Consider the following 16,869-nt stretch of genomic DNA (forward strand, 5'->3'; position numbering starts at 1 on the left):
CTCGGCATTGTTTTAACCACTGGGGAAAGTTATGTCCATTGTTCTTGGAAGCGTTTTATTAGCATAACTGATTAACTGCCCTAGGGCAATTATTTCTATTCAAAAACAATAAAATTGTACTCATTTCGATAATCTTCATCATGCCTAATCCATTACACACACATTAAATAAGTATGCCCTCGTGGTGTAAGCCGTTTAACCACCCTCACTACGGTAGTTATTTAAACAAACTCTGCTGGGGCTACCTTGTAAGGGTGGTTAACCTATACATAACAACTGGATAGACTGATGCTCACAATACCAACCATTTGGTTGTAAGCACATTCCTGCTACATCACTATATCTATATGTGTGAACAGATTCAATAGTAGTCATATAGCAGAATGAATCATAGTCTGTCGTACAGACCCTGAAGCAAATATATCCAAGAAAGCCCACGCAAGTCTAGAAAATGTGGCAAGTCTAGATTTCCTCAGCTTCAGGGCTCCTTTTCATTATATTATATTTTTTTACTATGAACTTTTTTCAGTAAAATATGTTCATTTCAGAGACTAGTTGTTAGTCTAGCGAATCATAAAACAACAACAAAAATCAGTTGTTAATTCCAATTTCAGTGAGATCAAAGGAGCACCTTATATCATACCATACTGGCTCAATACTTTTCATTTTCCAGTCATTTTAGGAAGACAGTATTGTTTTAGTTGACAAAACGTTGTGGCCCATTACCAAAAATTTTATATTCATGAACTGTAAATGAAATACAGTACTCTAATTCCAAGTATTTATGCTGTTTGGTAGTGAAACATATGCAAAACTCTTGTTGTAGTCATAGCACTCTTGTGTTGAGTTTGACGCCACCCTCAACAGTGTCATGCCATGTCATGATGTCAAGTCAAATTCACATAGGAGGAGTGAGTGAGTTTGGTTTTATGCCGCGTTTAGCAAGTCTGGAATGATGCAGGTGTCAGCCACTGTACCACTTTAGCCAACAAGAGCTGACAATCCCAGAGACAGAGCATGGTGCTATCAGACACCCAACATTTAGGTATGAGTTTGTGTACATGGGTTAACACCACAGTGTACTGAGAGCTTGGAGGGGGCCAGGATTAGATATCAATCCTAAGTTGGTTATCTTGCAGGAATCACAAGGATTGTTGACACACGGCTAAAGGTGGACTGTTGAGTTCCCAGCGCCATGAACAAGAGTGCATAAGTACTAAAGATGACTGAGAATAGGATGGTCAGTATCGAATGTCAAGGTCATGTAATACAAGACACTGTTTTCACAGATGATTGCTGCGAGGAATTCCCTGTTTATTTTTCATATCTATATAGTTAATCTGCCATATCTTATAAAAGAAGGCATTTATTTACTTCTCTTGAGAAGAATATCATTATGTTCATGCCAAATGTGTAATTTTGATGTTCCTAACCACTTTGTATAGTGAAGCAATGCATTAAACATGTGTTAAATGTAAATTTCAGTGTAAATGAACCTGTGACTTGAAAAGCTGCAAAAGGACAAGGTAGGATGGGGGCTTTATGCTCCCACTGTCAGATTTATCACTCATAAAAGTGAATGATCCACTTCTTCATAATTTGATATGATGTAGAAATAGATAAAAACAAGAAGGAAATGTGTGTATACTTTCAAGGATGTCAATCTGTATATATATTTTAGATTGAGGAGGCTTCTTGTCACAAACAAGTAAGAGTTGGTGATGCCCTTTGAACAGTATTTTGGTTACATCACAGGGTATCAGCTTGAGGTGGGAGGATCTTAGATGAGTGAGTGAGTGAGTGAGTGAGTGAGTGAGTGAGTGAGTGAGTGAGTGAGTGAGTGAGTGAGTGAGTGAGCAAGCGAGTGAAGTGAGTGAGAGTGTTTCAAGCTTTGTGCAGTACTTCAGTGTTGTCAAAAGTAAGAATGTAAGTAGTAGGTATAGTGCACATAAATCCTTAAAAAAATCAGGTTCACAACAATATAGAGGAAAATGCAATATTTTCCAAAATTCACATACATCAGAATATTTTTACACTAAACACTACACCTTTTACACAAAGACCACAAAGAAAGTAACAGAAACATGAATTCTCAAATATGTATGTCTTTTTTATAACCCACAAGGATCCAAGGTATAATATGATGAAAATTCCTTTCCACCAAGACAATCCTTCCTATTGTAATAAAGCAGTATATGGGTCAGAGAGTGGGCGTCACCCTCCTCCCCACAACAAGATCTGCCTAATGGCCTGTGAGATATGAAGGACTTCACAGCAACAAGTCAAGCAGCACAAGGGGAAAGCATGTCTGGCAAGTACGGCCAATAAACACCAACTGGATGTGTAATAATAAATTCTGTAAATGACTTATAAGCCTACAAGACAGACAACACTTTTTCGGGATGACTTTGATGTAAACATGAGATGGACATTGTAACTGTTTATCATAGGGTTACACATGTTAAACAAGGAGACTGGCAGCTGGCAGACTGGCTCCGTCTTCTGTCTGTTGTCTAATGTCATAATCAGCAATGTTTCAGCTACATCACAGGCCTGTAAATCATGAAGCTTGGACCAGATAAACAAGTGATTGATGTAATGAACCATGATCTACATCCTCAGAATACACTGAAATGCATCAATCTATAGTCAATAGTCATGTCTTACAACAGGCATAGGGTGTGAGGGAGCAATTCAAACTTGGAGTAATAATATCAATAATTATTACAATAAAATAAATGATAAAAATGTGAAAATAAATTTAGTTAAGGCTGTACTTCACACATACGGGTAAGCATTAGTGGTGGTCCTATTAATTGAAATAATCGAAGATTGGTCGCATTGTCTAAACAACCAAGCAATCGATCATGTTTTCTTATAATCAAAACCCAAATAATTTTGGAACACTTGTTTGCATTAACAATATTTTTCACAAGGTTGGTTTTGTCTGTTACATTTCATAAGCACGACAAGCTCGTTCCAAGTCATGATTGAATTTATCTTAAAGACTCCAGGAAATGTATGTTCCTAACATACTAGTCATCCTTTAAAGATGTGAAATTTGAAAAAATCCCAAAAGAGCTAACTGTTTTTTCTTCATTTTTTGTGCATTAACAAACATAACCAGAAAAATTTGATAATGAGGCTAACCAATTATTTTCGATAATTGATCGGTTGTAATGAACCAATCATCAATTATGAGATTTTAACCAATTCCAACACTACTAAGCATGCTCCAAGAGCGAGGACATTATTCCTGGGATCAGTGTTTGCTAGATATTCATTCTCAGCTCCCCGGGAAGTATGCAACCCAAGCATCCTACCAGGTACCCATTCACTGCTGTGTAAACAGTGGCATAGTACAAACAAAGTCACTTGCTTGAGGTGATACATGTGCAATAATGCCCAGGACCGAAGCCCTAGAAACTCTCAAGAGACAAGCTGGGAAACAGTCAACTATCCAAGCACTTTCCATGCCTTATATTGCTTAACTTTGCCTGATTTGCAACATGTGTGCTCTATATGCCAAAGGGAAGTGTTTTACATATGGCTGGGTATTGGAAAGGATTTTCCTTTAAACTGAACAAATGTATTTCATTCTTTTCTGAGTAAATACCACATATAAATTCAAATTAGACAATAACCTAAACAGCCACTGATTTCATATTGTCAACAGCCTTATTTATATACATGTGATCAGCAACTGAGGTAGTTGCGCTACTTCAAGGAGGAATAAATACTGTTTTCCAAAAGACAAATCAAATATCCATTCAAGATGATGGTTCATGAATCAAACAACCCTCGGCAGAAACATCATCATCCCATCATTGTCTATTATACTCTATATATTATGCCACCCAATAATGAGTGGAATTTCGTTCTTATGAAACTTCCACAGGAGTACAGGATTTTTGCTGATACAAAATACTGTGTCTATGAACAAGTGTTGAATACAGGCAAATACAAAACAAGTAAGGCTGTTCGTCATTAAAACAAATAAAAAATGAAAATCAAACATTAGGCCAGACCAATTTTATTTCTTGTTTTACGGATCCGCCAGTCGTATTTTTTCAAGAATAAGAAAAAAAATATAATACAAAATTTTCCCTGCTCCAAAAATAAAATCCTCATGTTTTTATTGGCCAAAAATGTAAACTTACCAAAACAAAACTTTTTATTGATTGCTTTTGGCCCGATACACACTTCATTGCCAAAAAAAAACAAAAAATACTTTCAGCATTTGAAAGGAATATTAATTTGACTGGTGTTTTTGTTGTTGTTTTTTTCCCTCCTGCCTTTAGGTTTTCTGAGGACAAAAATCCATAAAACAAGAAATAAAATTGGTCTTGCCTTACATATATAACTGACATTCCTGTTGTGGTAACAAACACACTCTAAGTTCAAGGTGTAAGTCATCAATATGCTTCAGTTTAACATTGAATCCCCAATTTCAAGGCTCCTGAACATGAGCAAGTAACTTCATGAATCAAGAGAAGTTGACTCAGCTTGTAATACTCAGGCCTTATGTTCATACCCATAGTTCCAGTAAACCCTGAAAGTTGGACTTGAAATATTTTATACTACTCAAAAAGAACTTGCACAACTGATTCTTTCATAAAGGAACACCAAGTTCTATGGATAGTCAACTTCTTTATTGCAATGAGTGTGACGTTTCAGTGCAGGTACTAACACCATTAACAAGCAGGTGTTAGTACCTACACCGAAATGTCGCACCCATTGCACGAAAGAAGTTGACTTTCCATAGAACTTGGTGTTCCTTCATCTATACACCTTCCAAAACTGCCTCTCAAAGAAGTGATTCTTTGATATACTTACATTTAATCTGAAAGAATCACATGTGTAAAACGTCTTCTAACTTGGACAAAGAAGTATGTCTATTGCAAAAAGTGCCTGGAGAAGCCAATAAAGATAAACAAATCTGTTTTTCTGTGATATAAGTGTCTCTAATCGATGTCGAAGGTGACATTCTTTAATGCCAACAGTTTACAAATCCAGGCTAAATTTCAAGCAGGACTCTTGACTATAATATGAAATAGTTCTGCCTGGAATTTTCTGACTCATTTAAATTCCAGAACACCATAAATACTTATATCTTTTCAAAATTTTCTATCATCAAATGAAATACAATATTACATGACACACTTAAAAAACACAGTCATAAAATTTCTACACATGATAGTTCAAGTGGTGCTTATGCTAAACAATAGGAATGGTTCTTGTGTTACACGGACACACGAACTGAGAAATGTTTTATCAGGAACATTCCAGCTAAGGACCAATGATTTTTCTCATTCTACAAAAATAAAGTTATTTAATGTTTCCATTAATCTACCATAAACTTTGCAAAACTATGATAGCTGTTTGACTGAAGTATATATTTTTGAGAAATTATCCTTGTTTGTTTTCTTTAGGATAAAGTTTTATACCAATGGTATTATTTTAACAAAAAAACATATACATAAATCAATACATATTCTGTTTTATTTCTTGGAAGGTGGACAATCCATGAGGCAGCAATTCAGCCTGAGACAAATATCATAAGGACATGCATTAGCAAAGTTTGACAGAAGAGTATTCTATGCCACCATCAAAATTGAAAAATAATCTGTAAATATTTCAGAAAATATAGCTAGCTGAGACCTGGAGAGATATAATATGGCCTAGCATGAGATATAGGAATAAGATTTGTTTAACACTCTACCTACAGTTTAATACAACTGAAAACAATCGTGTGTATAAGTGGAAACTCTCAACGCCCCTTTCTCTTTAAGTCAGTCCCCAAACTTTTTGTTTTTGAGCGTCTCAGGGATGAAACATTCCAGCAGTGCACGTCTGCATACTTGACCCAGGTAATAATGATGTTTTCTGCATTACTCACGTGGAATATCCCCCGAGCTCGTCACCTCAAGCATTTAATTTAACCTTTCTTAATAATGGTGACATTATTTCCCCCGACACACTGGGAGAAATATGTACCCAGCAGGCCTACATTTACACAACAGTTGGAGAGACAGCGGACTTCGCCGACTTCCCTATGTCGGGGCATTTGTCACTGTACACGTGGGTGCAATAACACGAGTAGTTAGCAGAGCTACTCTTGTTTATCTAACTTACATGAAAATACCAGCTTCTGATTGGTTAAGGAGTGGGTGATTATTTTTCATGTCCCTACCCAGATAGCAATGATATGTTGGCCCATAGTTGGCCCATAATCACCGGTTTGGTTGGCCCATGGTTGTCAAACTGACGATGGGCCCACTTGGATATGCTCATCGGCTCCACAGTGGCCCATCATGTTGGCTCATTGTTGGGCCAATGAATGAAAGTTCACACAAAACCATGGCCCATAGTTGGCCCAACGTAGTGATTTTGTTGGCCTTGTGTTGGCACCACCGTGTTACAACATTAGGCTCTTTCTTGACCTTCGTACTAAACCATGGCCCATACTTGGCCCAACGATGTGATTTAGTTGGCCTTATGTTGGCACAACTGTATTTCAACATTTAGCTCTTTCCTGGCCTCTGCAATCAGAAACATATATAAACAACACAACAAGTTAATCAAGTGAACTATTTAATTCTTTTTTTCATTGTTATTTGAACATTATTGTATTTCTTGAAAATATTCTTGTCTTAGGTCTTTTGGCTGTCGCCGCTGACAGGTTTTTCGAACTGCTCCTGAAAAAAAAACAACCCAAATATTTCATGAAACTGTCAGATATCATAATTTTAGACGAGAACTATCGTAAAAGGACATAGTATTTGACCTTATGTTTTATTTGAAACATACAACTTAATGATTGAAAACTTCTTGTTTATTGCACAGAGTGACGTTCGGATGTAGATTCTTACACTGTTATCAAGCTAAAACCAAATGATGAGAAGTATATATATATGCGTAGTATGTTTTGACAATCAGCAGATTGACATTAACAACAACATGTAATTGAGTAACAACTGGTACATTATTGGGAGAGGGCCAGATGGGGACTAAGAACAACAAATGGAATGGTGATGAAGCCAATAAACAAGGGGGGATCCAGTTGTAACAACAAGCTGATTGGGTGCTTTGATAGAGTCTATAGTTTGATTAGTTCTTCATTGGTCTGTCGTTTTCATGTGACTGCAAAATTTGGTTTTGTTGCAATTATTCGATTTTGTGTTAGTGAGTAATTCATTGGTTTCAAATGAAATCAAACAGACTATGAGTTGGTGGGTTACTGGTTGAGGCTCCTGAAGACATGTTGTAGGTGGTTCTGCTCATGTTCTAGGTCATGGCTGCTGGAGGAATGTTCTTAGCGTGCTTGGTCAGGGTTGAGATGACGCCCAAACTTAGTTTTAGGGGGCTGGTTTGACAAATTCGAAAACTTATTCACCAAGAATCAGGACTTCGGAAAAAGAAAACTTTTGGAAGCCATCAAAATCAGCCGCCACAAACCTTTGATCAATAGAGACCAAGCATACTACACACCACTGACTGACTGACTGAGTTTGGTTTTACGTCGCTTTTAGCAATATTCCAGCAACATCACGGCAGGGGACGCCAGAAATGGGCTCACACATTGTACCCATGTGGTGATTCGAACCCGGGTCTCCGGCGTGACAAGCAAACGCTTTAACCACTGGGCTACCCCACCACCCCACTACATACCATTGGTTAATGAAGAACTTATCAAACTATAGACTCTATCAAATCACCCTATCAGGTTGTTACAACCTAACACCCCACCCCCCTCCCTTCCTTGTTAATTGGTTTCATCACTAGATCCATTTGTTGTTCTTAGTCCCCAACTGGCCGCTCCCAATTATGTTTATTTGACAAAACATACTATGTACATGTATATATACTTTTCATCATTTGGTTGTAGTCACTTTTAGCTTGATAACAGTGTAAGAATCTACATCGAAACGTCGCTCTATACAATAAAGAAGAAGTTGTCATCCATAGAGTTGTATGTTTCATTTTTGACTCACCAACTTCTAGAATGCTGTTCAAATAATGTTTTATTTGGATATGACGTGTAACTACTATAACTGTGACACATATATCTGATATGATGATGTTTAGCAATTATTGGTTGTAAACATGAATAATAGAGAGAGTTGTATATGGAAATAGGAGTGTAACTGACAAACACATAATGTTAATAAAGTAAACACAATAAATTTAAATAATTTAAAATGAAATGAGATTATCAAAGTGGTTAAAGCAGGCTACCTAAAGAAAAGAGTCAATTAAATCTTTTATCTACTCAATCAATTACCTTTCAATACGGTATGTGTCAGTTTCTTTAGCCTAAATGATGATTTAAATTAATTATTTCACAATATATTCGCAATTCAGTATCACAGAAATAACAATGCATATTTACCAGTTGAAGGCCTCCAGAAATGTAGTGTCAGTCTGCTGCTCTTGAATATCAGGTAAAGCTATCAATGATGACAAGTTTGGTATTCAATTTGGAGAAAACAACGCTGTAAAATTCACTGCATCATAGTTGAAAGACAGGGAAATGGATTCTTTCTTTTTGTCTGTGTAATTATTTCAACTTTCATCAAAATCTTAATAAGAAAACATGGCTAAAAATGGCCGTGTGCTCACTCTATTATTCACAATGTTGGGCCACGGTGGCCCAACTTTGTGTGAAATAGATGTAAGATCAGGGAAAATAGGCAGAGTTTTTCAAATGTTGGCCCACTGTTGGACCAACGTGTCAAAAGCCACCGTTACTTTTAAGTCATTAAGATAACGTTGGGCCAATGTTGTCAAACTGTTGGCCAACCAACCAACCATATACCAACATTGGCCCAACACACCTTTGCTATCTGGGTAGCAGCCTGATGAAGGGACCTGGAATGGTCTCTCAAACGCTAGAGAGAATTAAAAAAGAAGTTTAATCCATAAAAAATATCTTGGACATCAATGTACAACTTCTAAATGCCACTGAAAGACATCAATATGAGCATGGATTTACATATTGGAGAACAATGACTTATGAAAATCACCAAAACCTGACCCCTCCAGTTCATTTATTCACCTCTTACAACAAGCAGGTTAAGGGAGACCAATTCTGACCAATACTATATACAAGACATTCAACACCATCACACTAGTTGCCTGTATGATAATGAGTATTGAAAACCATCATGAGACAGGAAGACTGACATGCTGGATTATTCATATAACCAGTACACAATAACTGGCTCATGTTGGCATTTTTTTTGTGATTGTAGAGCTTATTGAGATTCAAAAGATTCTAGCAGCCATTTTGGTAAACTCAATATTCCCTGTTCTCTATTCACTATGTTTTTACCCAGATTTCCACATGTTGGCAGTGGTGTAAAGTAAGATGCCACAGTGCCATAATCATTGATAATGCGACTGCAGGATTTTACCGACATAAAATAATATAAAACAAATCAATTTAGTGATTGAGTGACTTGGGATTAAGGATGCTTTGAACAGTTCAGTTACTTATTTCTTGTTTGTAAGCAGCCAGATCATATTTTGTTGCATGAAAACGAGTTTGCTTGTATAAAACCAAAAAATACTAACAGGTCTCAACTTGTATTAGTACAAGTTGTATGATACACTGAGTACAATTACTTCATAACAGCTTCGCTTCTACCCTCAGGGTTCACTTAACTTCAGAACACTTCTCATGTCCAAAAAAGCATGCTTTGATGTTTTGATAGGTAATAATGTGTTTTTCACTTCAAACATTAATCTGAAGCCTGATTTACCAGTTTTTCACTTCATTTTGAAATTTCTTTCATGTTTACTCTGAAAATCTGGTTACCAGGGAAATATGTGTGGCTCCAAGGAAAATAGAACTTCGAGGTCTGAAAGCAAAGATAGTGCTATACAAGCATACTAGACATGGAAAATAAGGTAATTTTGTCCAAGAAAGATGAGTCCCAAAAATGGTTTCTTAAGAAACTGTTTTCTTGCATGAATCTACATGAATTTTGTTTCTGCAAAATTACAGCATTATCACGGTGTGAAACATCAGAAATGGATCTCGCATACTGTACCCATGTGGGGAATCAAACCTGTGTCTTTGGCATGACAGGCACAAATCCCCCATCATCTTATTCTTAACTCAAGTAATGCAATGCTAACCTACCTTGATAAATTTCAGATTGACAGAATGATTATTTAACTCTGTTAGAATATTTTATCACAAAATTAAACTTTTGATCTGTTTCCTTTTGACTTTCACATAGAAGAGACATTTGAAATAAATACTTCAAAAAATTTTCGAAAACTAAGATGTGCAACTTCTAAGGAACTACTGAACACAACTGGCAGAGATATCTTTTAATTATGATGTGATGCTTAAGTGTCAGGCATATTGTCAGTTGTGATCATGCAGTGTTATAACAGTATCCTCAGCAGGATCAGACTTCACACAGTCGCCACCAAACCACGCCATGCGGTTATGAAATTAATCTTTGTACATCACAACAGGCAGCCAGCTGGCTCACAAAAAAACACTTCCTCAATACTTGGTCATCAACATCTGCTTTATCATTTAATAAACTTGTCTATATGTCTATCAGTGTAAAAACTTGGAGCCTGCTAGCCCAAATTTGGCTCCAAACATCAGGATTTTATACATTACATTTTGTACATGTTGCTGTATTACCACGTGGCCTAGTGTAAAGCAATTTACCAGACAGAATAGAAATTCGCTACTTTGAACTGGAGTTGTATTTCTTCCGATTGATTTGATACTTCAAACATGCATGATTGGGGAGTATTGCTGGATGCATTACAAGCAATTCTGTAGCTTTTCAAGGCTTATGAGACGTGTACACATGAAATTTGTCTACTTCAAAGTGCTAACTCAGCAAAATTGCAGACATATATCAAGGACCTGTAAGAATGACATTCAAATAAATTCATCATTAACCTTATGTTTGATTCTAAACCCTTCAATACAGACATGAGGGGGTTGTTTTATACCACACTCAGCACTATTAGTCATATAAGGGTCAGCCACATGAGTCTGGACCACACAATCCAGTGACTGACAATATGGCCAGTTCACCTGATGAAGGGACCTGGAATGGTCTCGAAACGTTATGAGAGAAATTAAAAAAGAAGTTTAATCCATAAAAAATATCTTGGACATCAATGTACAACTTCTAAATGCCACTGAAAGACATCAATATGAGCATGGATTTACATATTTGGAGAACAATGACTTATGAAAATCACCAAACCTGACCCTCCAGTTCATTTATTCACCTCTTACAACAAGCAGGTTGCAGGAGACCAATTCTGACCAATAATATATACAAGACATTCAACACCATCACACTAGTTGCCTGTATGATAATGAGTGTTGAAAACCATCATGAGACAGGAAGACTGACATGCTGGATTATTCATATAACCAGTACACAATAACTGGCTCATGTTGGCATTTTTTTTGTGATTGTAGAGCTTATTAAGATTCAAAAGATTCTAGCAGCCATTTTTGTAAACTCGTATTCCCTGTTCTCTATTCACTATGTTTTACCCAGATTTCCCACATGTTGGCAGTGGTGTAAAGTAAGATGCCACAGTGCCATAATCATTGATAATGCAACTGCAGGATTTTACCCGACATAAAATAATATAAAACAAATCAATTTAGTGATTGAGTGACTTGGGATTAAGGATGCTTTGAACAGTTCAGTTACTTATTTCTTGTTTGTAAGCAGCCAGATCATATTTTGTTGCATGAAAACGAGTTTGCTTGTATAAAACCAAAAAATACTAACAGGTCTCAACTTGTATTAGTACAAGTTGTATGATACACTGAGTACAATTACTTCATAACAGCTTCCGTTTCTACCCTCAGGGTTCACGAACTTCAGAACACTTCTCATGTCCAAAAAAGCATGCTTTGATGTTTTGATAGGTAATAATGTGTTTTTCACTTCAAACATTAATCTGAAGCCTGATTTACCAGTTTTTCACTTCATTTTGAAATTTCTTTCATGTTTACTCTGAAAATCTGGTTACCAGGGAAATATGTGTGGCTCCAAGGAAAATAGAACTTCGAGGTCTGAAAGCAAAGATAGTGCTATACAAGCATACTAGACATGGAAAATAAGGTAATTTTGTCCAAGAAAGATGAGTCCCAAAAATGGTTTCTTAAGAAACTGTTTTCTTGCATGAATCTACATGAATTTTGTTTCTGCAAAATTACAGCATTATCACGGTGTGAAACATCAGAAATGGATCTCGCATACTGTACCCATGTGGGGAATCAAACCTGTGTCTTTGGCATGACAGGCACAAATCCCCCATCGCTCTTATTCTTAACTCAAGTAATGCAATGCGCAACTACCTTGATAAATTTCAGATTGACAGAATGATTATTTAACTCTCTGTTAGAATATTTTATCACAAAATTAAACTTTTGATCTGTTTCCTTTTGACTTTCACATAGAAGAGACATTTGAAATAAATACTTCAAAAATATTCGAAAACTAAGATGTGCAACTTCTAAGGAACTACTGAACACAACTGGCAGAGATATCTTTTAATTATGATGTGATGCTTAAGTGTCGGCATATTGTCAGTTGTGATCATGCAGTGTTATAACAGTATCCTCAGCAGGATCAGACTTCACACAGTCGTCACCAAACCACGCGCCACGGTTATGAAATTAATCCTTGTACATCACAACAGGCAGCCAGCTGGCTCACAAAAACACTTCCTCAATACCGTCATCAACATCTGCTTTTATCATTTAATAAACTTGTCTATATGTCTATCAGTGTAAAAACTTGGAGCCTGCTAGCCCAAATTTGGCTCCAAACATCAGGATTTTATACATTACATTTTGTACATGTTGCTGTATTACCACGTGGCCTAGTGTAAAGCAATTTACCAGACAGAATAGAAATTCGTTACTTTGAACTGGAGTTGTATTTCTTCCGATTGATTTGATACTTCAAACATGCATGATTGGGGGAGTATTGCTGAATGCATTACAAGCAATTCTGTAGCTTTTCAAGGCGATGAGACGTGTACACATGAAATTAATTTGGCATTGAGACAATCCAGACTGTTTAGAAAGACAACAACAAAATTACATAACACATCCAAGAGTTTAGCACTCATGTCTTGTCACTATCACACAACATTTACTTTGGCAGGTTAATAACCCTTTTTCTTTGTAGACGAGATCTGGATACATGCAAGTGTTTTGATACTTCACATGTGTAAATATTAACCTAACATGGCTTCTGAGACAACTGGGAGTATCTTGTTAAGGGATTCTGTCATTAAACTTCGGGGAAGTCATAAAAGCGCTGTTAATAATTATTACATCTACAAATGATGTTTCCTGACTCCTTCAAACTTTAATAACTTATAGGCATATCACACATTCTGTGCAATAACATCAGGTGCTTAACAGAGACTTATTGGCTCATAATGAACTAACGGTTCCTGTCAAAACCTTTTATGTCATTTTTAATGACTGGATTTCAAAGACCTGGAAATAACATAATCTTTAAGTAAAGATAATTTTATAAACCATGAACATGTTACTCATAAATGAAAATGTTGTATTAGGTATTCTGGTACTTGAAGTGATACTGATTCTGAAATTACAATAAAGATTTTGATATGACCCCCTTAGGTATGCAGATCACTTTATGTGTGGTTGATCAAGCTTGAAAATGTTTTATGAATGAACATGACTTACAAGTTGTAATGTCACAGCACAATGAAATGCATAAATATTGACAAGGTGATATCAGTCATTAGTAAGAATACAGCCATCTTGTGTTTGAACAAAACACAACTAATTCTTTTTAATGCAGTCAAACTATTTTCCATCAGAGACATATTTTGATGTGATTAATGTACAGTATTAACTGACTGTTCATCAAAAACCTACATAATATAACCATTTACAATCTGTAATGCTTTCTTACTACTTAGAATATTGATCTTCAGTAATCCATGCTTGGATCGGGTGATCAGGCTCGCTGACTTGGTTGACACAGACACAGGTCATCAGTTCCCAATTGTGCAGATTGATGCTCATGCTGTTTATCCCTGGATTGTCTGGTCCAGACTCGATTACTTACAGACCGCCCCCATATAGCTTGAATATTGCTGAGTACGACGTAAAACTAAACTCACTCACTATCTTCTGAGTGACATGTAGCAAAAGTATAAACATCATTTGAAAGGACACCATAGCTAAAAAGCACTTACTAAGCATCATTAATACTTGTATAGTTGATCCCAAATTGAAGCAGTAAGCTGAAGGACTAAACATTTTGAATTATCGAGCATCTTCATGAAAGCATGACAACAGATATTTTAGTTTTGAATGTGACAATAAATGGCGGTGAGAATACCTAAAGAACAGTGCTAATGCTATCCACATATACTGAAACATATATCTTCTATTGGATATACTTACATAAACACCAACAAGACTGGAATAACACATGTAACACAAGTGTTATATTTGGGATCACACAAAAATTTACATTAATCTAGACAACAGAACAGCCAGGACAAGAGCAACAGGATATCAATTCGTCACTGTGTGGACTCATAACCTATGATAACCTCCTTTGACTCAACTAAAGGATACAGAAAATTTAGTGACTTTGGTTTTATGAATAATCTAGCAATATTACAGTAGTGGATACCAGCAAAGGGCTTTACATCTATAGAGAATCAAACTCAGACTTTCAACATAATGAGCAAGCCTATCTAGCAACATGGCTACCCAGCCAACCTTTATGAACTTAACGATAACAAGGTCACACGTGTGAGAATGGGACCAACAATTCAGACTAATGTGTTTTCACAGCCACGGTTGATGTAACAAATCAGTTAATCAGCAATCAAGGTCCACTGCAACACACAGCTATCAATACCTAATGATTATGTCAAACCTTTACAAATTGGATTTACACTATCTGCACACCTGGTGGTGAAGAGTGAGTGAGTGAGTGATACATGTATAGTATAACCTACTCATGTAACAGCTATTACTTCAAATACTTCAAAATGTAAACTTTGGCAAGCAGCCATCCCTGTATTAAAAATATGTTCATGTAATTTGGTTTGGTAATCATAAAAGACAAATCTTTTATTTTTGCACAATATTCTTTTCTCTCATAACATATCTGTTTGACATTAATACCTACCATAATTATAGTGATTTATCATAACAGCATAATTGATAACTGTAAGCAATAAACAAGGTATTTTACCATTTAATGTATCATATTAAGTATTATGATTGTTAATGTCATTGGGGTGGGAGGGAGTAATTGATTTATTTATACATTCAATACATATGCTATACTATACTATTAATTACTAACAGACCAGATAGTGTAATCAATAATCTCTGTTATAATCTCCTCGTGTGAGGGCACTGTGCTCGACGCTGTGGATGCTAAGACCTCGAAGCACAGTAAGGCACTAAGACGATGTAAAAACTCTGTTGATAAAGTCTGTTTTAAAACAACAGTATACGTGTCAGTTAATTCATTGATTAAAGACTTAGATTTTCTACAAAAAACCGCCCAGATTTCCTCCGAAACGATATCTGGTCACATTGATTTTCTGCGATAAGGACTTCGTATGACAGCCGTTGCTATGTGTCCATAATGCAATCTATACATTCTGACGATATACATTTTTTCGTGACACTTAAAAAGCTTTTAGACAGGAAGTCAGGGCCGTGGACTGTTACATAAAAACGAGAAAAAGTGTCATCATTCAGCTGTCTTATTTTGCTTTGCACGGCTGGACGACTTGCTTGGCCAGTGAAATGTCCTTTGCCATCACAGTTAGCGCTCCCGTTTGTAGACATCGGTTGTTGAAGACACACTTTTCTCCTAAGGAGGAGTCCAAACTACCGTAAAATCAACACACTTTGTAATCCCGTTCAAATTGCATTACACCGCCAGATTCAGGCGGCGTGCCAAATGTTACCTGCATATGCCAGGTAGATCCCGTCCCCGCACGATCCTTTCGCCGGACAGTTTTTTACTTGACGTTTTCGCGGTCCATAACAAAAAATGAAAGTACACAGATTTATGTATAAAGTTTAAGAAACAGTTTTAAAAAAGTGTCCCACCTGTAAAGATTTGTCAGGTTCCCTCCGAAAATCCGCAAGACAACAAAATCGCGTTCATATCCAAGGTAAACGATCCGCACGCCTCTCAAGGCTTATATTGACAGTTTGCTACACGCAGGTGGCTGTTCGTCGGTTCGGGTTATTCCGTATGTTTACGTTAGCACCGCGGATTTCCCCGTCACAAGCCGGAGCAGTATTCTACTTCCTTACAACTACGATTGTAAGTTCAAAAGGTAGTCTGTTGAAAATGAATGAAAACCTAAACCTCCGCCTCGTGGAACATGAATACAAATACGGTACATCACCTCAGTAGAAAGACGACACAATCAGGTTTACTGTTCGTGATATGTTTCGTCACCACTCAGTACATCTATCCAACACACTAGACAGTAAATACGGATTGTTTATTTCACATGTATAAATTACGATAAACTAAATCTGTTTACATATTTTGGAGCATAAAGTCACCTCAAATATACAAATCAAAGGCGGGGTATGAAATATGCATAGAAGAATACTGCTCTACCCTGATCACTGATTATTAAACAAATTTTCAAATCCTCTCGATTTGAATCATATCATACAAGAATATAACTTTCCCAATTGGTGTGTGTCCCCCAGGTAATATTCACTTTAACAAAAACATGCTCAAACCAAAAAAAAATAAAAATTATGCTACTCTGTATGTTATATTGTCACTAAATATCTTTCCTTTTTTAGGAGACTAC

At 36.4% G+C, this 16,869-nt stretch overlaps 1 protein-coding gene across 1 annotated transcript in view; it reads right to left on the reverse strand.

The window, feature by feature from the left end:
• The window catches only part of LOC124262878, a 237,732-nt gene extending 221,468 nt beyond the window's left edge, over positions 1-16,264 (reverse strand). The window contains exon 1 of the mRNA XM_046697461.1: positions 16,142-16,264. The gene's annotated coding sequence lies outside the window, so the exon portion shown is untranslated. The remainder of the gene's footprint in view (positions 1-16,141) is intronic.
• Between the last annotated feature and the right edge of the window lie 605 nt (positions 16,265-16,869).

Source organism: Haliotis rubra, unplaced genomic scaffold, assembly GCF_003918875.1.
Source record: "Haliotis rubra isolate DU_JTF1 unplaced genomic scaffold, ASM391887v1 Scf86, whole genome shotgun sequence".
NCBI lineage: Eukaryota > Metazoa > Mollusca > Gastropoda > Lepetellida > Haliotidae > Haliotis > Haliotis rubra.